This window comes from Anolis carolinensis, chromosome 4 (assembly GCF_035594765.1).
Source record: "Anolis carolinensis isolate JA03-04 chromosome 4, rAnoCar3.1.pri, whole genome shotgun sequence".
NCBI lineage: Eukaryota > Metazoa > Chordata > Lepidosauria > Squamata > Dactyloidae > Anolis > Anolis carolinensis.
This window is the reverse complement of record NC_085844.1, coordinates 204,915,348-204,939,066: the sequence shown is the minus strand read 5'-3', so window position 1 is coordinate 204,939,066 and position 23,719 is coordinate 204,915,348. Positions and strand designations below refer to the sequence as shown.

The following is a 23,719-nucleotide window of genomic DNA, read 5'->3' as shown; positions in this document are numbered from 1 at the left end:
CACAGATATGGAAACCCACCGGGTCCCATATCCGCAACTCAACGGATTCACTCCGGACCAATTCCATTTCACTCCAGACCATTTTCTAAACTAACGCGATCTAAAATGTCTTTTTATGTCTTATGGACTTTTTAGATATCAGGGACCCCTTTCCCCTTTCCCTGCATGAACCCCATTTATCCCTTGCCCCATCTCCCAGTTCTAGGGGAACCCCAAAACGCCCTTTTGCCTGCTGGGCTGCTGGAGAACCTCTGGGATTCCTCTCCCCCCCCCATGAGAAACCCAAAGGAGATCGAAGCCCTTTGCACGGCTCATGGGACTAGCTGCGTCTTTCTCCCAACACATGGGGATGCTAGAGCTCGTGTTTCTCCCCCATTGTGAATCCCACATGTGTCTCCTATCAATTTTATTTTATTTTTATTATTATACTTTATGATATCTTGCCCCTTATAAAAGAAGCACTGGGACTCTGGTGTGAACTTTTGACCAGCACACCATCTTGACCTGAGCACCATCAGGATGCCTCAGGTCATGTACTAAAAGTATGGATTACCATGATCACTCTCTGGAAAATAAAACAATGGACTTCTTCTCAAACCTCGGAGGGCAAGGCCAGACCATTTGAGAATGAAGAAACCTTTGGACATTCTAATCATTCACCTAAATGGCTTACCCCCTCTGCGGGGAGACAAGGGTAAGCCACAGCTGTCCAGACAAAGCCATCTTCCTTCCTTGGATTGAATAATTTTAATCCCATCAAGATTTCCGTTGCTATTGCTCTTTTGACAATAGGACTGGCTTTCAGATGTCAGATTCCCATCCAAGGGACTTGTTATTACAATCAAGGTATTAATAGCTAGGTCTGGTTTGCAGGGCCTGAGGCTCTTGCCAAACCACTTGACAAAGATCCTGACATAAGGTCATTCATTAATCCTGTCATCAACATATGTTTGCCTTTGTTACTTCTGTTGCTGCGCCTCCATCTCCCCCATTGGCCAGTGAGGGAGAGACATCACAGGCGGGGCTCGTGCTCCCATTGGATGAGGCGCGCGAGCCCCCAGACTGCTCCTCCTGCCTTGTGAAGTCAGTGGCTCCCCTCTGGGTGGGCGTTGAGCCAGAAATTCAAACTGTAAAAGTATAAAATGTGTATTTTTCTGTGTAATGGCATGCCGGTTCTTCTTGCAACTTATTGCTGCCATCATCCTGCTCCAGCTGGTCCAGAGTAAAACTCAGTGACCTCTGCTTCGAACTTAGTGAGCCTTTTATTGGGAATAGGGAAATCTTTATTTTGCTTCTCGCAAGCTTGCCAGGTGTTGTGCAACCCTCTTTTTGGGTCTGGCATGGATCCCCCAAATCTTTGATCTCCACATCATTTGGCAACCACGAAGGGACACTCAGCTTGGGGTCCCATTAAATTTTAGACAAAAAGAGCAGCCGCTACCTGGTCCTAGCATTTGGGGACAGTCCTCTACGGGTGATCTTTGCCTAAAGAGCTCTTAAAAATAAACCGGGCTTCATTGTTGCCCACCTAGGCATCTTCCTCGCAGCTGGACTGACCTTGGATCCTGGCACAAAGGAGCATAGAAGCAGCTTAACTTCTGAGAAGAGAGATCCCCCAAATCTTTGATCTGATCAATAACTTTCAATTTGAGGTCAGTTCTGGCCACGCAATTTGCAAAATTTAAAAATAATGCTCACTGCAGAAGCCAGTGCATGAAACCCAAATATATCAGAGTTATTTTCCTATGGAAATCAAAAGAAATCAAATCAGTATTATATAGGGTATAAAAGTTGGTGCATCATGATGTATTACTTTATGACAGAGTGCAGATAATGTCACTATGAAGATGCAGTACTGTGGTATCAAATATTCTGTTATGGACAAATATTCTGCATTTTTGTCGTTAGTTTTGGAAATTCACATTGGCCACTTTGGCCAATGAGGACGATTCCTCATTTCAAGTAATACTCAAGTCACACTACTTATTCTAGGAGCTGCAATTTTAGTACTGTTCTCATGCTATTTAGCCTTCAGTAATATTTCCCCACTTTCATGGGGACTGGAGTTTTCCATTTACACAGCATGAACAGCATTTAAGTAAAATCAAAATATGAAGGACTGAATGTTTGCTCCAGCGTGGCCAGCAGTTCTGATAAGAAAATGATAGTCGTTTTCCAGCCAGTGACAAAACAACAAAAGATTAGCTTCAGTACTTCTGAATGAGACATAATTAAAAGCAGAATACCTTAAAGTTGGGGAGAAAGTAAGGGATGTTGATTTTCTATTCAAATATAATCAAGCAAAGCTTGGCCATGGAACAATCCTAATGTTTATCTTAGATCCCTCCCTTTCACACTACAGTAGGCTCTCCACTATTGTGAAGGTTAGGATACAGAACTCATGTGAATGTAGAAAAACTTCAATTTTTAAAAAACACCTTTTTACCAGAAAAAAAACTCTCTAGGTTCTCGTTCAATTCCACAAATAATCAAAACTACAAAGGATATCTTGGTAATTGTGGGTTGACTGAACACAGTCCCAGCACTAGGATCTCACAGTTAACTGCTGTGGAATGTTAGGATTTGAAGCCTAGCAACGTGTATCTAGAATTCTTTGCCAGAGAGCTCTCGTGCCTCACCATCTATAAACCTCAGGATTTTCCGCTGCCACTGCCTCCTTCTTCTAAGGGCTGTAGCATTCACTGGGGAGGCTTCTCTAAAGGAATTGGCAATATTTGTTGCAAGAGCAGGTAGGAAAATATGGATTACACTTATACTGGTGACTGTTGCAGGAATGCTTCATTGGTACCACATAAAAACTCTCTTTGAGAATGACTGCCGCTTTTCTCATCTTTCAACTCTGGAAAGAGAAATGGCCTTTTGAACTGAAATGGGTCTTTATTATTCATATTTCAAGACCATTGTTGAAGCACCATTTTTAGTGGATTCTGGATGATTATGAATGGCAAACTAACTGAATATGTGTTGATCACAAGGGGATATTCAGTTAGGTTTCAGTGTGGTTGTGCTAGCCAGTTGGTACTGCATGTACACAGGGGCAGTGAATTCTACTGGTATTCAAACACAGAAGTGTTGGATTGTAAATAGGGGAGCATACCTCAGCCCTTTCAAAGCTGTGAAGGAACTGGAGATCCTGCTTTTTTATGTGACTCTGATATTTCTTCTGAATGGATTAATGGTGTCAGTGGTCTTCTTATATGGTACATACCTCGGTAGAAACATATTTGGATGTCTGCTTACAGTGGCATGTTTCTTTTTCAACCATGATTAGAGTACTCATGTGATGTGGAGTTACCCTCTTTGTGAAAGCTATTACTAGCCTACATTTTCAGGACTCAGAATGCTAATAGAAGAAGCCTGATTGCACTATCTGTTTCTCATGTTTTTTCACACTTCCATGGCAGTTTGCTCAGTTTGTTCTTCTAACACAGGTGGCATCAGATTTTGGTATATATTTTTTAGGATTACACAATGCGTGTTGCTGCCCTTTCACCCATTTGATGGGGACAGGGTACCAACGCACCTTGTCCCGTCCCCACTATGTGATGGGGGAAGGAGAGAGGGCGCCCCAGGTGCCTGCCATTTCGCTGGCGAAACAGCACAGCCCCAGGGGCCAGGTGAAGAGATCTCTTATTTCTACAAGCTAGCATCACCATGGCATGACTATCCTAGTTAATGCTGGTCGGAAGGGCATGGCTTTGCCTGATAACATTATTTCATAAAGCAAGGAGAAGGAGGGCAGAAGCCTCAGCGATCTTTGTATAACACAGCAATGTCTGCACAATGGTGTTTTGAAAAAAAAAAAAAAAAACAACCCCAAAAGTTTGGTTTCTGTCTCATAGTTTCCATCCTCAGGATGCTCAGGGTTCTCATTTTCGTATTCATATTGCAGCAGCATTGTTGAGAAAGGAAAAGGTGTGTTTTGTACCAGGCCAGCAGCTTATAGCATTCAGATTTTTTCATTGAAAGTAATCCAGAATTAACAATTTAAACTTCTTTAAAGAAACAGGAAAGTGAAGGTTACTCTTAAAATAGGTCTATCACATTGCACACTATTTCCCCTGTCCCAGAAGTGTAATAATGAATAATTAGATCTAGAGATGTCACATTCCAAGCTCTGGTAGATTCTGTTTTCTCAAAGCTGTTCAGTACTCATGACTAGATCTTTATATTCATTACATTCTCTTTTATGTTTATTAAGGTTTCCTTTATCCCTGGGAGTACAGTCATTATCTAGCACAGTGGGACCTGCTGGGATGAATTTGACTAATGAGACTTGCTCAATTTGATATTAACATCTTACTCAGTACCTACATAATTTTTCCCAATTAAGCCTATACAGTTATAGAAGGAAGGCAGCATGTGTAGTGGTTTGAAAGTTGACCTAGGATGGTGACAGAAAGGGTTTGAATCTTGTTCGTCCATGGAAATCTAGGGTGAACTTGACCAAGTCACACCCTCTCAGCCTTGGAGGAAGAAATAAAGCTTGCAAATAAAAACCCATGATAGAATTTCCATTAGTCAGAAATTATTTTAAGGGAAACAAAAGCAAGTTATGTAAAGCATAAGAATGGGTTTTCTTAGGATACAAATTTGCTCTTTTCCTCCCTAAGGCACACTATAAAACAGCAGGTCAAGGAGGGATGGGAAAGCAACCAGTATTTGCAGATAACTGTTAAAATATCTTTCAAAATAAATAATTGATACCCCCCCCCCCCCCACCGCCCAGTTATGGAATTCAATCATCAGACTTAGGCATAAGGTAACTTTCATATCTTCTAGGCACTGCCTTGTCCAAAGATTTTAAAAGCAGTTTAAATGTGATCATAAGTTTTTAACGTTCTGCTATAATGCCCATATTTTGTAAACTGGAATCTTGTTTATGATTTACGTTGACCTAAATACTGGGGATTAAAGTATTAATTATACCTAAACTGGCTCATATCATAGATTAAAAAGAAATAAAGCTAAAAGGAAACATTTAAATGTTTAAAAATTACTAAATGAACCATCTGTTGAAAATACTAATTTAAAATAGTTTTAAAGTCGTTAAAATGTAACAATGAGAATGAGTCACCAGTTGGAAGAGACCGTTCACATTGTCGATTCCAGAGTTTTGCTTTTATATTTGTTTGAACATTTTGTCTAGCTTCTGTTGTTGAAAATCATGTGCATAGTTTCATAACAAAAGAGCAACCAGATTTTTAATACTCAATAACTATTAAAAAGGGATGGCTGAAATATCTTCTCCCATTGGCTTTCGCATCTGGATTACTTGCTTATCAATAAAATAAAAATGGAAATGCTCCTTATTCCACAGCACAGGGAAAATTGGGCAGCTCCTATCCCATGTGTTATTTTGTTGTTTTCTCCAGTTATATACTGAACTCTTCTTCCCTCAACCCTTCCCATTTTCAAGGACGTCTGAGACACTTTTTAAATGATTTATGACAGGCTTCATCATACAGTGTTATCTCCTTTTTAAAGTGTCTAGAAACAGTGGGGGCAGCATGGGATAACATTCTAACATTTGAATAATCTCCAGAACCTGCATTTCCATTTATCTGAGATGAATATATTAGCCCAAAAGAGAAGGAAGCCCTATAATATAAAAATAAGGTCTCATCAATTTGTCCAGAATCCCCAGTGGCGCAATGGGTGCCAGGTCGGCAGTTCAAATCCGGGGAGAGCAGGTGAGCTTCCTCTGTTAGCTCCATGTCCATTACGGGGACATGAGAGAAGCCTCCCACAAGATGGTAAAACATCAAATATCCAGGTGTCCCCTGGGCAACATCCTTGCAGACAGCCAATTCTCTCACACCAGAAGTGACTTGTAGTTTCTCAAGTCGCTCCTGCATGAAAAAAGTCACTTTGCCCAGTTTAATGTGCTCAATAAATTCAAGCATGATCCTATTTATTGAAGCATGATCTTACATACAATATAGTGCAGTAGTCATGTTAGGAAGTTTCCAGTAGATGAACTATTTTGGTCATCCAGGAAAGGCGACAACTAGTAGAAACTGGCACTCCAAGCCACAGTCTATCTAAGCCTCCAGTGGCAGAGATTGAAGGAGTCCAGTCACAGAAAGTCATAAGAAACACATCTGAACTTTCAGGGGAAATGCAGCACAGGTCATTTACCCAGTTCCTGTATGTGGGAACCACAAATTCACAGAGCATCCATGTGATCAGGGCTCAGTTTTAGTTTACTGGCCTTTGATTATGTGCCTTTTCAAAGAAACATCCAAACCTTATGATGCATCTATACTATAGACTTAGCACTTCATCGCATTCATCAAATTTTACTAAGCCACCCACTGAAGAAACGGCAACATACTGTGCTCATCACATGACATAGGCTTCAAATGTAGGGTAGAGATATCTTGGCATTTTTAAAGCATTTTAAAGGGTTATCTTTTCAGACACTTTCCAAGCTGGTTGACACATGACTTTTTGTAAATTATCTGCAATTGGCCATTTTGCTGCATAGAATTTGTGGGAGATACTCTACACTGTTAGGGAATTTGTGGAAGATACTCCACACTGTCGAATTACAGCAGTTTGACACCACTTCAACTGCCATATATTGATGCTATGGACTGATGGATTTTAAATAGTTGTAATGGTACATAACTTTCCATAATAGCAGCTATCTTTTACTGTTAGCAATTTTCTTCATGTTTTTTTTTCCACAAAGAAAATGGTGGCGGGGGGAGGGGGCAGTGGGTGGGGACAAATCTTAACTGTGTGATGGCAGATCAATGGAGGACTCCTGAGTAAAGCAGATAGATTGAAAAGTGTGTGATAAAGATAGGAAAATCATCAATTTAATTTCAAAACAGAGTATGCCTAAACTGAATGGCAACCCTGCTCTCCCAAATTCTTGACCTCTTCAGTGTTTTTTTTTCCATGTCAAGAGAGACTGCAAGTCACTTCTGGTGTGAGAGAATTGGCCATCTGCAAGGATGTTGCTCAGGGGACGCCCGGATGTTTTGATGTTTTTACCATACTTGTGGGAGGCTTCTCTCATGTCCAGTCATGGAGCTGGAACTGGTAGAGGGAGCTCATCCGCGCTCTCCCTGGATTGGATTCTAACCAGCAACCTTCAGATCAGCAACTCAACCTTCAAGTCATCAGACCTGCCGGCACAAGGGTTTAATCCACTGCACCACTGGGAGCTCTTCAGTGAGATGACTTAAAGACTTCAGTGAGATGAAATCTTTAATGCATGATTTTAGCTGCTATGGCTCAATGTTAAGGAATCATGGGAGCTGTATTTTCCTTAGGCACCAGCACTCTTTAACAGAAAAGATTTTGTGAAACTATATCACCTATGATTCCATAGCATTTAGGCATGGCAATTAAAGTGGTATCAAACCGTATTCTACAGTGTAGATGCAGCATTAAAGCACACATCAGTCAACAAGTTGGGCAAGGCATTTTATTTTCTCTCTCAAACAAGAAAACAGCAACAAGAAACATCAGACTTCTGAGAAATAAGTAAATCCAGTGCCACCTAGTGACTAAACTGCACAATGATAAACAAGAAATTTAAATATGCAGTACAGACAGTTCCCTAATTGCAAACATCTGATTTACAAACAATTCATGGTTAAGAACGGGGGCGAGACAACAGGAAATGAAAGAAGTCTACCTCCTAGGAAGGGAAATTCACTCCTAAGATTAATCATGGGGAAAAGGAAATTCAACTTAATTCAACCTACAAAACCTATCAGAACCTAATTCAACCTATCTTGTGTGTAACTTAGAGACAGATTGTAGAGGTTGAACATCCCTTATCCAAAATGCTTGGGACCAAAAATGTTTTGGATTTTGAATGTGTTTAAATTATGAAATTCCTGTGTTTGCATATATGTATATATGTAAGATTGGGTCCCATCTCCAAGGTCATATACACATATACTTAGTCTAAAGCTAATTTTATATAATGTTTTAAATTATTTTGTTCATGAAACACATTTTGTCTACATTAAATTATCAGAAAACAAAGATATCACTATCTCGGGGAGGGGGGATGAGTGCCCTCCCATGTTTCTAGGCTGCCTGAGTCAAGAGAGCATGGGATGGCCTTGTCAACAGTCTCAGCACTGGCCCAACGTTTTCGTCGTCGTTTCACTCATTCAGTCGTTTTCGACTCTTCGTGACCGCATGGACCAGTCCATGCCAGAGCTCCCTGTCGGCCGTCGCCGCCCCCAGTTCTTTCAAGGTCAAGCCAGTCACTTCAAGGATACCGTCCATCCATCTTTTTTCTTTTCTTTTCTTTAAATTTTCCACTGTTTAAATTTTTTTTATTACATTCCAACAATTAACAAAATTTTAGCGATGCATGTCTTATTTCAATATACATAATACCAAAAGTAAGTAATGCTTAAATGACATTCATCTTGCCCTTGGTCGGCCTCTCTTCCTTTTTCCTTCCATTTTCCCCAGCATCATGATCTTCTCCAAGCTTTCCTGTCTTCTCATGATGTGGCCAAAATATTTCAACTTTGCCTCTAATATCCTTTCCTCCAGTGAGCAGCCAGGCATTATTACCTGGAGGATGGACTGGTTGGATCTTCTTGCGGTCCAAGGCACTCTCAGGATTTTCCCCCAGCACCAGAGTTCAAAAGCGTCTATCCTCCTTCGCTCAGCCTTCCTTATGGTCCAGCTCTCGCACCCATAGGTTACTATGGGGAATACCATTGCTTTCACTATGCGGACCTTCGTTACCAGTGTGAGGTCTTTGCTTTTCAGTATTTTATCGAGGTTGGCCATTGCTCTCCTCCCAAGAAGTAGACGTCTTCTGATTTCCTGGCTGCAGTCTGCATCTGCAGTGATCTTCGCGCCTAGAAATATAAAGTCTGTCACTGCCTCCACGTTTTCTCCCTCTATTTGCCAGTTGTCAGTCAGTCTTGATGCCATGATCTTGGTTTTCTTGATGTTTAACTGCAGCCCAGCTTTTGCACTTTATTCTTTCACCTTGGTGATAAGGCTCCTCAGCTCTTCCTCACTTTCAGCCATCAGAGTGATATCATCTGCATACCTAAGGTTGTTAATGTTTCTTCCAGAAATTTTAACTCCGGCCTTGGATTCCTCAAGCCCCACATGTCGCATGATGTGTTCTGCGTACAAATTGAATAGGTAGGGTGATAGTATACAGCCCTGCCGTACTCCTTTCCCAATCTTGAACTAGTCTGTTGTTCTGTGGTCTGTTCTTACTGTGGCTACTTGGTCTTTATACAGATTTCTCAGGAGACAGACAAGGTAACTTGATATCCCCCATACCACCAAGAACATCCCATAGTTTATTATGATCCACACAGTCGAAGGCTTTAGAATAGTCAATAAAGCAGAAGTAGATGTTTTTCTGAAATTCCCTGGCTTCCTCCATTATCCAGCGGATATTGGCAATTTGGTCTCTCATTCCTCTGCCTTTTCTGAACCCAGCTTGGACATCTGGCAACTCTTGCTCCATGTATTGCTGGAGTCTGTAAACCACCCCAGTATTCTTGCCATGAAAACTAAGTGGCCCAACGTTTACATGGCTCCAAAGTTGCAGTTGCTCCAGATTCTGGGGGAGAATTCAGAGCATTGTGTGACTTTAGTTAACCTGGTTCAAGCCTGTTTTAAGAAGCTTTGGCCCATGTTAACCCAGATCAGCTCCGTCCCTTGTTTGGCCATTGTGGAACCGATTCCCCAGCCCTTTGCATTAATAAGTGGTCGGTGTAAATGCCCCCTCTTACTGACTGAGGCAGACTGCTAGCAAAGAAGAAGGCAGTTGGGAAGGACTTAATGCCTTCTACTGCCCAGGCAAGAAAGAGATCACATGACCTACGGTAAGTCTTTCTCATTGGCTCTGTAGCTCGTGCAGGCACTTTTCTTTTGCCCAGAACAACATGTCAGCACTCCTCTGATGTTTCTTGGCTTCTTCACTTATTTTCCTTCCATGTTGTTATAATCACTATTTTTTTTTATATTTCAAGGGTAACCCAACATCTCTACCATGGTTCAAAGTCTTTGGGTATATCTACACAGCCAAATTAGTGCAATTTGACACTATTTTGACTGCTATAGCTCAATGCTATTGAATCGTGGGAGTTGAACATTTTACAGTGTTTTTAGCTTTCTCTACCAAGGGGTGCTGGTGCCTTACCAAACTATAACTCCCAGCATTCTTTGGTTCTCATGATCCCTTGCCTCAAACCCATTCCTGGATTTCTCTTTCCAAGGCAAGAATGGACCTTCACAGTAAGTTCCCAATGTACCATTCCATAAGCATTTCTCTGTTTCCTTCCCAGCATGTACTTTTTATTATATTAATGAAAGGTAGTGTTGCAAGGGCCTAAGGAAGGTCTTGATACTTAAGAGAATGGTCTCTTGGCCTAGAGTTCCCTGATTCCTTTGGGCCCCTTTTCAGATACACCATGGCTAATCCTGAATTCCAATGTCCTGTCTAGAGACAGGAATTATCTTTTATTTTTGTTTGTTTGGTTTGTTGCCTTGGTTCTTTTACAAATATCTTCCTTTCTCTTGTTACTTTTAGTGTTGTGTAAACTTAACATTGTTACAATTTCCAGTTATAATTGACATTAGTTTTTAGTTAATTTGATAAGAAATTTTGATAAGATATCAGAAACTGAGCCATGACATGAGTTGATCACTATATTGAAAAGATAATGTAAGGGCAGGTAACTGAAATTAATACATGTTGGGAGTGATTTCTGTCTTTGCTTTGTATTATGTGCCTCTAGTTTTTATAACTTTGTGCAATCATGGACCTCCTATTTTTATAATTTGGTTTAAACTTCTTTCCTGCAGGTGGTCCAGAAATATGTGGCACTCCATTAATTGTAAATGGAACAATACAGATGTTGCTATCTACAGATGTGATTGGAATGAGTATTACTATGACCTGCAATAAGGATAATTCTTTTCCTGATGACACAATGGAGATGTCTACAGAATGCCAAGGCTAGAATGTGTGGGATCCTCCTGTGAAACCTTGTTTGTGTAGGTATATATTCAGTTCTTATGTATCAACATCCTTTGGTCTAGGTTGGGGGGGGGGGATGCTCCAGAGCCCCAAAGGGCACACTGCCTGGTTTTGGGTTCCTTTGGATGGTTGCAGCTCCTTTCATATGGCCACCATTCTATCACTTATGGCAGGGATGGGACAGGGGAGAAAAGGCCAATTCCACCACCTGATCCCCATGCAGGCCACACTCTCCACAATAATCCCAAATATTATTTTCTTCAATCCCCTTCAAAATAGTAACAAGAAGTAATATTGCATCATTTCTAATTGCCATTCTGAGAGAAAACACAGAGAAAAACAGGTACTTAATGGTAGTATGAAGTTCTGGGATGACTGTATAAGTGAATTTCACTGCATAAAGTTATTACCTTATTAAGGAATCCTCTCCTATGTTTTTAGATTAAAATCTGTTAATGATGTTTCACCCAGGAAGATCTAGGATAGACCTTAAATTTGAATACAAAAGTCTGGATCACATTACATGAATTCTTTTCATAACATGGGTTACCTTTGGTGAAGGACATCCTATTTTCAAACAAGTTGCTTTTTTAAGGCGTTTTTTAGCTTTGTTTTGTTAATAATTATTTATTTTCATTTTCAGCTAGGGCATCATCAGAAATATCTCTACTAATTATCCATAATGGTTGATCATTGAGGGAAAGAAAAGATATTATGAGCCTGAAGATAAGTGTTGTTGTTTCGTGTAATGCTGGCTATACATTAGTAGGGACATCTTTTATACGCTACATTGGTGGGAAACAGTGGGCACTTTATTTGCCAACCTGTTCTCTGAGTATGTATAAGATTTGTAAATAGATGCTGTAGGAGAACTTATATTTCCTGGCTCCTTAATTTTTTCCTCAGAAATAGGTTGTTTCTTTTTAGTAAAATGAGGACAGTTCCATCTTGTCTTTTTACATCAGCTGAGGCCCCTCCCACCATCTCCAACTGACGCTCGGGTGCCAGAGCTAAGAGGGAGCCATGAAGACAGTTCCATCTTGTCTCTTTACATCAGCTAGAGGCCCCTATCCGCAATAACATGCTATGCTAGTTTTATATCTGGAGCAGAATGAAGAAGGCGGGGCCGGGAAGACATCTTTCCACCATGTCTCCTGTATCAATTTAATGATATAATGATATATAATAATATTATACTATACTAATATTATAATACATTGTATATACATGTAATATTAATAATATTATGATGTAATACAATGTAATAATAATTATAATTCACTATTATAATTGTATATTTATATTACATGCAATATTACTAATAATATTGCAATATAGTTGTATAATATAATATATTGTATGTATATATACTTGTAAACCACCCTGAGTCCCCTTTGAGGTGAAAAGGGCGGTATATAAATGTCGCAAATAAATAAATAAATAAATAAATAAAGCAGAATTGCATAAACATTTACTGACTTGTGTTAAACAAAGCTTATGAAAATAAAACATTATGTTGGGGTGGAGACTGTACGTGTATAATGCATGCAGTGCATAGCTGGTGACTTTGTCTAATTTCAAAGGAGATATCCAGTGTGCTGAACCCCATTCCCAAATCTGCTCCTATAAGAATCAGATGAAAACGTGCATAAATACTCAGATGCCAACAGTTCTGTCTTAGAAGTTGGAAAGAAAGATCCAATTATTTCCCTGAAACAAATTATGCTTTCCATGCAGAAAAACATAATCTGTACAAAGATTTCTGGGCAAAAACAATGGAAAATTATTTTCTCCACTATATTCACCAATGATCCTGGCTGCACATTTTTTCATTTCTGGCTGCAGTGGGGAAGGAGCAAGGGAGATCAAATTAGGACGCTTGTTGAGCGAATGCTTAAGATGTTGGAAGATGCATATGATACCATGTTGTGAACATTTGTTTAAAGTGTGTAGACATTGCCTCTAGCAGTAGGCATCAACAGTTGTAAGAACCGAAGGTATCCCTTTTAATACTATTTCTTGTACATTTTCTCCTATGTTTGTATGTGTTGCAAAAGCAACAAAGAATACTGTGGCACTTAAAGTAAATTAGCTTTGTCATCATTTCCTATTTTTAATAAACCTTGTTCAATCTGGAATAATTTATGGAATTATTAAAATATTCATTTTCAAATTATTAAGATCTAAATGTTAGTATGTTGGCTATGTAGCAAAATCTGATGAATAAATTCCTCTTCTCACTTCAAAGTATCTTTAATAGACTCAATTGTTTTGCTTCAACTACAGCGTTTAAGAGTGATTCTACATTCTTTTCTTTTTTTTTACAAATCCGCATTTATCTTCGTGAATTATATCTGGAATTATATCCTTCAGTTTATTTACTAATATTTTAGTGAATATTTTGCAATCCACATTGCATAGGGATATTGGTCTATATGAGTTACAATCAGTTTCATCCTTATTTGGCTTTAAGATTGTGATAATTTCAGAGAATTTACAAGAATTTGGTACTTTTTGTTTCTCCATAATTTCATTAAAGAGTGTAAATAGGTTGGGAGTAATTTCGTCTTTAAATATTTTTAAAAGTTTGTTGTAAAGCCATCTGGCTCAAGTGATAGGAAATTAGCGGACTCTATAAGGAATATTTTGAACATTTTGAACCATGCCACAGAAAAAAATCTAAAGTACTCATATTAAAATTGGACTTTTGCTAAGCATTCGACTCATTAGATCACAAATATTTGAATAGATTCTGTGAGGAATGCAATATGGGGGAAAGTGTGTAAGGTAATAAAATAACTATATAGTGAAAACAAAGCTACCATCTCAGTAAATGGGGCACAAGCTAGAAAAATAAATATTAATAGGGGAACTAAACAGGGATGCCCCCTTTCTCCAGCCCTATTTTCACTGACCATCGAACCCTTAGCAAACTCAGTAAGGAACAACCCGGTTATTAAAGGTTATAAAGTGGGCAAGGAAGTCATTAAGATCAATCTATACGCTGATGATGTTATGATAATGTTAGGGGAGGTGAAGGAGTCACTACAATCAATAGTCTAAACAGTCAAGGAATTTGATAAAACTTCAGGCCTCACAATTAATTTAGGGAAATCAGAGATATTACATAAAAATCTAACATGGAAAGAACTTAAGAAGGTTCAAAACATTATGGGAGTAAAATTGGGGAAAAAGGAAGATGAAATACCTGCGGGTAGATATACCAAAAAAAAAAAAAATCAATAATATCATACCAATGAACTACAATAATCTATGGAAAAATATAAGCAAACAAATCATCACATGGGGAAAGAAATTTCGAGATATATCCACAAGGCTAAAAATTTACAAGATGAAGATCTTGCCCAAGTTCTTATTCTTGTTCCAGATCCTCCCGGTGAATATCTCAAAAACAGAATTGCTAACTTCTTATATTATAGTAAACAAAAAATGGGTGGATGGGGGACTCCCTCGTTGGGAATATACTCTGAGGCAAGTCAGTTAGCTAGGTTACTAGAATTCGAATTGGAAGGGTCAAAAATGGGTGCAACTAGAAAAGGAAGCAAATAGTTGGCAAAAAGAAACATCAATGGGAGAGAGAATAGATGGAAAAGACCTAAAGAACTTAAAAGCTGCCCTTGTTTAACAATGTTGTTAATCTGGAAAAAATAGCAAACTAAATTAAAAATAAATAAAATTGACCCTTTCCCATTATAAACATTGGAAAATAAGTATAGAACATTCAGGAATCTAATTAGGGCACTGAAAGAAAATGGTATCAAAAGGATTGGGGACCTCATGGATCCCAATGGAGAAATATTAAAGTGGGATAAAATAAAAGATAAATGTGGTCAAGAGAACTGGATAGCATAGTTAGGTCTGTCCAGTAAAGCTCAGGCCATGAAAAGAAGAGAAACAGCTGAAACCTCACCGGATAGAATAATTAAAAGGAAAATAGAAAGGAATGACTGGGCTATTGTATGACGAACTAACCACCTTAACTTATAATACAAAAACAACTCTTATAGAGAACTGGAAACAGGAAAAAAAACTTCACTGAGAAACTAATCGGGTCTTGGATTTATAATATTAATAAATTAAACATATAAGAATCAAAGAAACTCAAAGGAAAATAATCTCTAAATGGTACAGACGCCCCTCCAATTAGCACACATAACGGGAAATACCTCAAACAAGTGTTGGCACAAATGTGGGGGAATAGGTTCATACTCCCACATGTGGTGGGACTGTAGAAAAATTCAGAACTTTTATAGTAAAATAAGAAAAGTAATGGAAGAAATAACAGGGAAAGAATTAATATGGGACAAAGCCAGATACATGTCTCTCACGATAAAGGTAAAGGAAGATAACAATAATTGGACAGAGATACTAAAATATATGACAGCCGCAATACAAGCCACGATAGCCCGAGGATGGAGGGATGATACAAAATGGGACATAGAAACTTGGTGGGCTTATATATCAGAATATATAATTAATGACTTCATCAATCAAAGGGAAAAAAGTATACAAATAACCTAAAAGAACAAGACTGGTTCAGGAAATGATCCGTGCTTATTGACAAAATAGACGGAGATGAAAGATACACCACCTTGAACCAGGCGTTTCACACGGTTAAAATGATGCATTTATTAATATTTTATATTGCTGTTCTAGGGGGTAGGGGGAATGGGGGGGAGAGCGGCGGTGGTGAGTGATACATTTCCGAGGATCGTTTAAAATGTCATTTAAGGAATAGTCACTTTTGGAATAATGTACACTGAAATAAGTCATGTATGGCAAAAAATTGTTAATTGTTGGGATGTATCAAATAAATTTAAAATTTTAAAAAAGAGTGATTCTCCATTCTAGAGACATTATTTTCTAGTGTTTAAAAGTAATTCTCTATTATTTTCTAGAAAATTTTATAACTTTAGTTCATTAGGGCAAGGAACTTTATTGCTGATTACTCTTTAAACTTCTGTTTTTAATCCTTTACTTGATTTTATGTTTCCAATTTTACTTAATTTGAGAAAATGTAAATAGGTCAAGCCATGCAAAGTCATTTATTACTTTTCAGATGAATATTTTGCTTTGTCATGAGATTACAATGCCTGTGGGCTTCATATTTCTTTTTGATGTGCCTTTCTAGATTGTTTACACTTTGAGAGTAACTTTAGTCTGATCTATTAATTGTAATTCCTGACATGCATTTTACAAATATTGGATTGGTAGGCTTCCCACATTCCCAATGATAGGTACTGGGAGAAGCTTGAATTTTCAAAAGTTTGACACTGATAGCTGAAAAGACAAATAACACAGGAGAGTGTGTGTGTGTGTGTGTGTGTGTTTGTTTTTTGGCTTTGTTGGTTCACTGAATGGGGGCAGCTCCAAGCATTGATATTATAGGTTCTTTAAAAAGACCTGTTGTTTTGGAATAATTAATATAAATACTTGGAGTATTTTTATCTTAAGGTGTTTAGTGCTGGGATAAATCACATAGTCCCACTGTATGTGAAGGAAATTTGGTAATAACCACCTATATTTATTTTAATTGATAAAAGGGCTATTTACTACCTAATAAAATAAATAAACTCTTTGGTTGGTTCTTATAAAAATAACTTCTCTCCCCTTTTTCCTTACAGCATTTTTATTCATCCTTTGTTGGCTGTTGCTAGACTGGGCTTACCAGAAATACTGTACACAAAAATTGTAAGTATTATTATCTTCTCCTTTCTTTCTTTTTGTATTTTCATACAACATTTATACAGTGTGTTTCTTTTAACATTTCAGAAATGAAAACGAAGAGATGCCTGTCGAAGTAATATCAACGCCTGTCAAAGTGATGTCTGTTGATGTAAAATCAACACCTGTTGAAGTGCTGACTTTGGCCTACAAAACCCTAAATGGCTCTGGTCCAACTTACCTCTCCAAACGTATCTCCCCCTACAAGCCGTCCCGCAGATTAAGATCTTCGAGTGAGGCCCTACTCTTGTTCCCGCAGCCATCACAGGTGTGGTTGGCGGGGACGAGAGACATAGCTTTTTCGGTGGTGGCTCTGCGGTTGTGGAACTCCTTGCCAAGGGAGATTTGGGAAGCCCCCTCACTCATATCTTTTAGGAAGCAGCTGAAGACCTGGATGTGGGACCAAGCTTTTGGCCCATCCTAGGATATGGGTTGATATGACCTGATGGATTCTTAGTATTAATATGAAGTTGAACACGGACTGGCTCTGACTTTTGGCTCAGTTCTACTGCCCCTGTTGTAACAGTCACAAGGGTTTTATTATTTTAATTGGATTTGGATATCGACTTTTGTGTTTTACATTTTGTATTATATGTGGCATCTAATTCTGCCATTGTGTAAGACCGCTCTGGGTCCCCCTGGGGAGAAGAGCGGTATATAAATAAAAAAAATAAACAAACAAACAAACAAATAAATAAGTAATATCAAAATGGAAAGGTGGCAAATGTACTAGATAAGGGAAGCTGCAACAATTCTGCTTTTGTCTAATATTATGGAGAAGAGCAAAATTTTGTTCCTTCCTCTCCTCTTCTGCTGTGTTCATTGGGCGCAAAGTATTTTTTCAGCTCTGTTGGCAGCATTTGAAGTAAACAAAGGTCATGGCAGAAGTAGGGGGTGAAGGTGAAAGAGACTGGGACATTTTCAAAACAGCTTTTTAAGTAGGACAACAGAGGGTGAAATGGAAAATTAAAAAACTGTATGAATATTTATCAGATTATATGCTACAAGATTATATCAATAAAAGGAGAGCAAATTATACCTGCATAACCAAATAAAATACATTTTAAAATGTCACAGTTCTTTTGCTCTTTCCATCCAAAAGCTACAGTTGCTTGGATTGCTGCTGTCATATATTTTGCGGTTTGATCCCAGTCCTTGTTTTTACCTATACCTTCTCTTTCCAGTTTTAAATAAATGAATGAATGAATGACTAAATAAAATGGTGGCTGAGCACATGGCATGGGCCTACTAGTGATATAATGATTGGATGCCCACCAATTAGACCTCTTGCAGCAGGTATCAGAGCTGCCTAAACACCTCATGACCAGGGAAGCTTAACAGGCCTGGACAATGAGGCCCAATCTCCTGCCAGACAAAAGCAGCCAAATGGCGGCCTACAGCTCAGGCTCAGCTGGAGCCTAGATATGAAGCCCAAACGACCCTGAAAGGAACTGAAAAGGAGTCCCAGTTTGTTGTACTAGCCCACCAAAGGTAAATAACAAAGAACTCAAATTAATTACAGGTGAAATGAAAGAAGAAGGGAAGCTACTAAAGGTACTAATGAAGGGGCAAAGATGTAAAGATACTCCTCTTAATCCAGTCAAAAGCAGGAGGCCCCTTTTCTGTGGAGAGGGCGAGGAAAGACACCACGAAAGTTGGATCTTCAAACTGCAAAAGAACTATTTATTGCGTGGCCATAACAATGTGACAAATAAATGCATACTCTCTCCCCCGGACTGTGGTGGAGGCTCCTTCTTTGGAAGCTTTTAAGCAGAGGCTGGATGGCCATCTGTCGGGGGTGCTTTGAATGCGATTTCCTGCTTCTTAGCTGAGGGTTGGACTAGATGGCCCATGAGGTCTCTTCCAACTCTACTATTCTATGATTCTATGATTCTACATGCAATCAAAGGATTTGTCCGAATTTTCAAAATGGTTGCAAGGGTTTTTATCAACACAGAAATTAGCAAGCATTGGCTTACAAAGATAATTTACCCCATTTGTCTAATGTTGGCTATGTCACAAGCATCTTAACCGTCATGCAATTCCATTGGTTTTCTATGCTGTAACAACATGTGATTCTTTAGACAATCGGGCTTTTATGTTATTGATCCTGATCTCAGTACCTCCTTATCTATTCCTTGTTGCAAGTATAAGCTCGAAATCGTATGGGAACTGGTTGTGACTTGATGTATTGTTATCATTTGAAAGTAACTTCTTTTCTCTGGAACAACTCTTTCCCCAAACATCAGCATTTTCTCTCAAGCGCAGGTCTTCCTTAAACATAGGCCTTTTGCAACTTAGGTCAATAAAAACATATGGGACTTATAGTCATTACAAGTGTCTTTGAAAATTCTTTTTCTAAACCCACGTCCCTCTCACTAAAGGGAAAACACAAATAAGTAAGTAAATAAAAAATATTAGCAAGTAAACAGAGAAATGCCCCAGTCTCCTTTCCAATCATTAAATCTGAGGCAACAGCTAATACTGCTGCTTTCTCCCTCTTCCAAAAAGATTCAAAGAGGCGGATCGGGGTGTGTGGCTGTCTCACATAAGCAAACCAAGGCACGCTCCATCACACCATGGTCTGACCAACTGCTAGGGAAAATTATAGTCTAGCTCTACCCCTGGATGTCAGACAATTAATTTCCCACTGCTTTACAGTGAGGGAGACGTGGGTTTAAAAAGAATTTTCAAAGATACTTGTAATGACTATAAGTTCCATATGTTTTGATTGACCTAAGTTGCAAAAGGCCTATGTTTGAGGAAGGCCTGCACTTGGGAGAAAATGCTGATGTTTGGGAAAAGAGTTGTTCCAGAGAAAAGAAGTTATTTTCAAATAATAACAATACATCAAGTCAGAACCGGTTCCCATACGATTTCGAGCATATACTTGCAACAAGTCAGGGTCAGTAACATGAAAGCACCATTGTCTAAAGAATTACATGTTGTTACAGCATAGAAACCCAATGGGATTGCATGATGGTTAAGATGCTTGTGACGTAGACAACATTAGACAAATGGGGTAAATGATCTTTGTAAGCCAATAAGGATATGCTTGCTAATTTCTGTGGAGGTAATAAAACCCTTGCAACCATTTTGGAAATTCGGACAAATCCTTTGATTGCATGTATGCATGTATTTGTCACATTGCTATGGCCACGCAATAAATAGTTCTTTTGCAGTTTGAAGATCCAACTTTTGTGATGTTTTTCCTCACCCTCTTCACAGAAAAGGGGCCTCCTGCTTTTGACTTTGGATTAAGAGGAGTATTTTTACATCTTTTACAACCATGCCCCTTCAACAATGTGGCAAATAGGCTAACAGGTCTATTTTTGCCATATTGCTACAGATTTCAAGTGGTTTATAAAGACTGAAGTCGTGTCTAAAACATAGACCATATAAAGGCAGTAATAAATTAGGCCATTGAATACACTGGTTTTGATTTCTAAATTAACATGTTTTGAGTGGGGCTTTAATTGATGATCCTACTATATTACCTGATCAGTAGACAAAGAGATAACAACGCTGTTTGATTCTTACATTCCTCCTTCTGAGAAATTCCTTTTGTTGTGGGTTTTGGAGATGCTTATTGGCTCCTTTGTTTTGGTGCTTATCCTTAAGAAGGGACTTGGCCCAGCTTTTCCTTTTAAGATGGATTTTATGCCTCTCCTGCAGGGGCTCATATTTGTCATCGTAACTCATTATGAGGGCAGTGCTGACCATGCGATTTGCAAAATCTAAAAATTATGCTGCTCACTGCAGAAGTCCACAGGGCACAACTTCTAAATATACCAGAGATATATTTTCCTGTGGAAATTAAACGTAAACAAATCAGTATTATATTGGGTATAACATTTTGTGAATCGCTGTGAAGAAAGTATTTCTCCATGACAGTGTGCAAATAGCATCACTTTGAGGATGCAATATTATAATATCAAATATTCTCTTGTGGACAAATATTCTGAGTTCCTACCAGACTTTCTACCATGTAGTACTTTCAGTTTCCAAACCAATCACAACATTCGCAAGTTTATTCTAGAAGCTACTGTAAGACAATTTATCTCAAAAAGGAGTTCTGGCACAGGAGGCAATGAGACAGAAAACCCAGTCTTGTGAGAATACAAAAGCAAAGTTTATTTTCACATAGCTATGAGAAGGTGGGACAGCCGTACACACCCCAAAAAGTTTGTACTTGCAAATGGCTGCCGCGAAGCGTGGCGTCGCAAACAAAGGACATATATGTCGGCTTATCTAAACTTGACCAATTACTGAGGGTCTTCTTCACCTCCACACCTCTTTGGCACAAGTGGTGTCTATGATCTCACTTGTTGGTCTCAAGCTAGCATTTGGCCTTGGAACTTTCTGGAGAAGGTACCAGCCTAAGAGAAAGGGAGAGGCACTGGTCCTTTGTTACTTTGGCTCATACAAAGAGCTTACTTTGTCTATATGAAGCTAATATGATATAAGCTGAGGCAAAGCTATATATGCAAAAGTCTACTATTTTCTGGCTTATGGTCCCTTCACTACAACTTTAGTATTATTCTGATATTTGGCCTTCAGTAATATTTCCCAAGAAAATATAGAAAATTCCTGGTGTAATGTTAGCTTAGAGAAGAATCATTCCTCCAATTAAATGTTTCAATTATTTTTTCAGTGCCTTGTTAATGATGGAAAATACAGTCAGAGCCGATCCAACAATGAGGCGAATTAAGTGGTCGCTTCGGGCGCCAAACATACGGGGGCACAGTCGAGACTGCTTTTTCTGTTGATTTATTGTAAAACATGATGTTTTGGTGCTTAATTTGTAAAATCTTAATGTAATTTGATGTTTAATGGGCTTTTCCTTAATCTCTCCTTATTATCCAACATTTTCACTTATCCAATGCTTTTATTTTTCAGTGATAGTTTTTTTTGGGGGGGGGGGTGTGTGCAAAATTCTGTTTGCCTACACTTGAAAAATACCTAGGGCCGGCTCTGAATACAGTAGAGTCTCACTTATCCAACATTCGCTTATCCAACGTTCTGGATTATCCAACACAGTCTGCCTTTTAGTAGTCAATGTTTTTGTAGTCAATGTTTTCAATACATTGCGATGTTTTGGTGCTACATTCGTAAATACAGTAATTACTACATAGCGTTACCACGTATTGAACTGGTTTTTCTGTCAAATTTGTTGTAAAACAAGTTTTGGTGCTTAATTTGTAAAATCATAATGTAATTTGATGTTTAATAGGCTTTTCCTTAATTCCTCTTTATTATCCAACATATTCACTTATCCAACGTTCTGCGGCCCGTTTATGTTGGATAAGTGAGACTCTACTGTAAGTGAAATTACATGTAACTCTTGTAATTATTTTTAACGACCTGTGCAATAAAATTAGCTGCTGTCTTGAGTCCCACTCTTGAGAAAAAGTAAACTGAGCCAATCAATCTGTTGAATAAATAAAATTAATATACTGCTGAACTACAAAGGTATTATAATGTAGTGTCTATTTTAGCTTCATTTTTAGAGTAGAACAATTGCTGTACCATCCTCAGGACCACTGATAATTTTGGGTATTTTAGACAGCGGGCTATCTTCCCCCAACTCCTGTTTTACATTTGCATTTTCTACTTATGTGCATTATTTGGGAATTATGAAAAGAACAGTTTAAAAAATCTTTGCTATTCCTGGAAGCAACCGATTCACACATTCCTGAAGGCAAAGTTCATTTTAACAATGGATAGTTGTGCCACTATTTTAACTGATCTGTGCTTATCATCATATTCATGCCATTTGCCCACTAGCTCAGTAGACAGCTTGAGCACTGACCAGTCTTTGCCCCAAAGGAAACTTGCTGGCTTTGGGAAACGGACACTTTGCTTATATATGTTGAGTTGTCAACTTTTGTAATTATGTGTTTATTGCTTGTTATGTTCAGGCATTGAATGTATGCCTTTTATAATTGGAAGCTACCCTGAGTCCCTTTGGGGAGGTAGGGTGGAATAAAAATAAAGTTTTTAAAATTATTATTATTATTATTATTATTATTATTATTATTATTATTATTATTATGTACTCCAGTGACTTTCTCTTCCATGTTCCCCTCTTTGTCCAACTGCTACTCTATTCTGGATGCTGTATTATATCCCTTAATGATAAACCTTTGAATGCATTTACATTCACTTTGAAGTACCGGTAGGTGTAAAAACTGAACCTGATAAACTACTGCTCAGGGCAAGAGATTAATTTTGCTTTTACTTATTTGTTTTTCTGTTTTTATCTGACTATAATCCAAAAAGCCTAAGTGGGTAGTACTATAATTCTGTCAGAAGAATGGGTGCCTTTGACAAAACATTACATCCCTACTTTGTGGTATATGATATATTGCCATCCTGATCTCTTAAAGGTGGGGTTTTAAAACACAGCAGTCAACAACCAGGCATTATTAATTTCAAGAGAGAAGAATTTTATTTTGGAAAACAAGTAAAAAATTATAAAAACAGAAAACACATAACTATGGGTGCCAAAAAGATGGCACAGCCAAGTACATATACTTTATAGGTAAAGCAGTGCAAAGACATCCTCTGAAGTCAGTGTTTAGCATAATTGGTCAAAAAGTGCTAAGGTGATTTTACCTCATATCTCACACCTTATTATCTTACACCTTCTGTGTGCTCAGTTTCAATTACAATTGATACTTTCTACATTAGCTCATCTCATAGCTCATTATCTCCAAGGTCCAAGGGAGGTTTTTATCTTTCTCCAATCAACATAATTGGAAAAAGAGAAGTCTACCTGGCAAACTCACCCAATAGTGTTGCTACTGGTCATATGGCTCAGGGGAGCTGCAACTCCTACCAGAAATGCTGTAAAGATGTCTTGGGCTCTTCACATGCAGAAACATAAAGTGTTGAGATTTGGGTCAGACGAAGCTAAATATTTTATTCCTTATCCCAAGGCTGAGAGAACAAGGG

At 38.4% G+C, this 23,719-nt stretch overlaps 1 long non-coding RNA gene across 1 annotated transcript; it reads left to right on the top strand.

Annotated features, from left to right (window-relative positions):
* The first annotated feature begins 2,597 nt into the window (after positions 1-2,597).
* Positions 2,598-17,836, top strand: LOC103278734 (uncharacterized). Its single transcript, XR_506287.2, has 4 exons — positions 2,598-2,750; positions 10,843-11,034; positions 16,663-16,729; positions 16,811-17,836. It is a non-coding gene; the product is annotated as an uncharacterized LOC103278734 (long non-coding RNA).
* Positions 17,837-23,719: the final 5,883 nt, after the last annotated feature.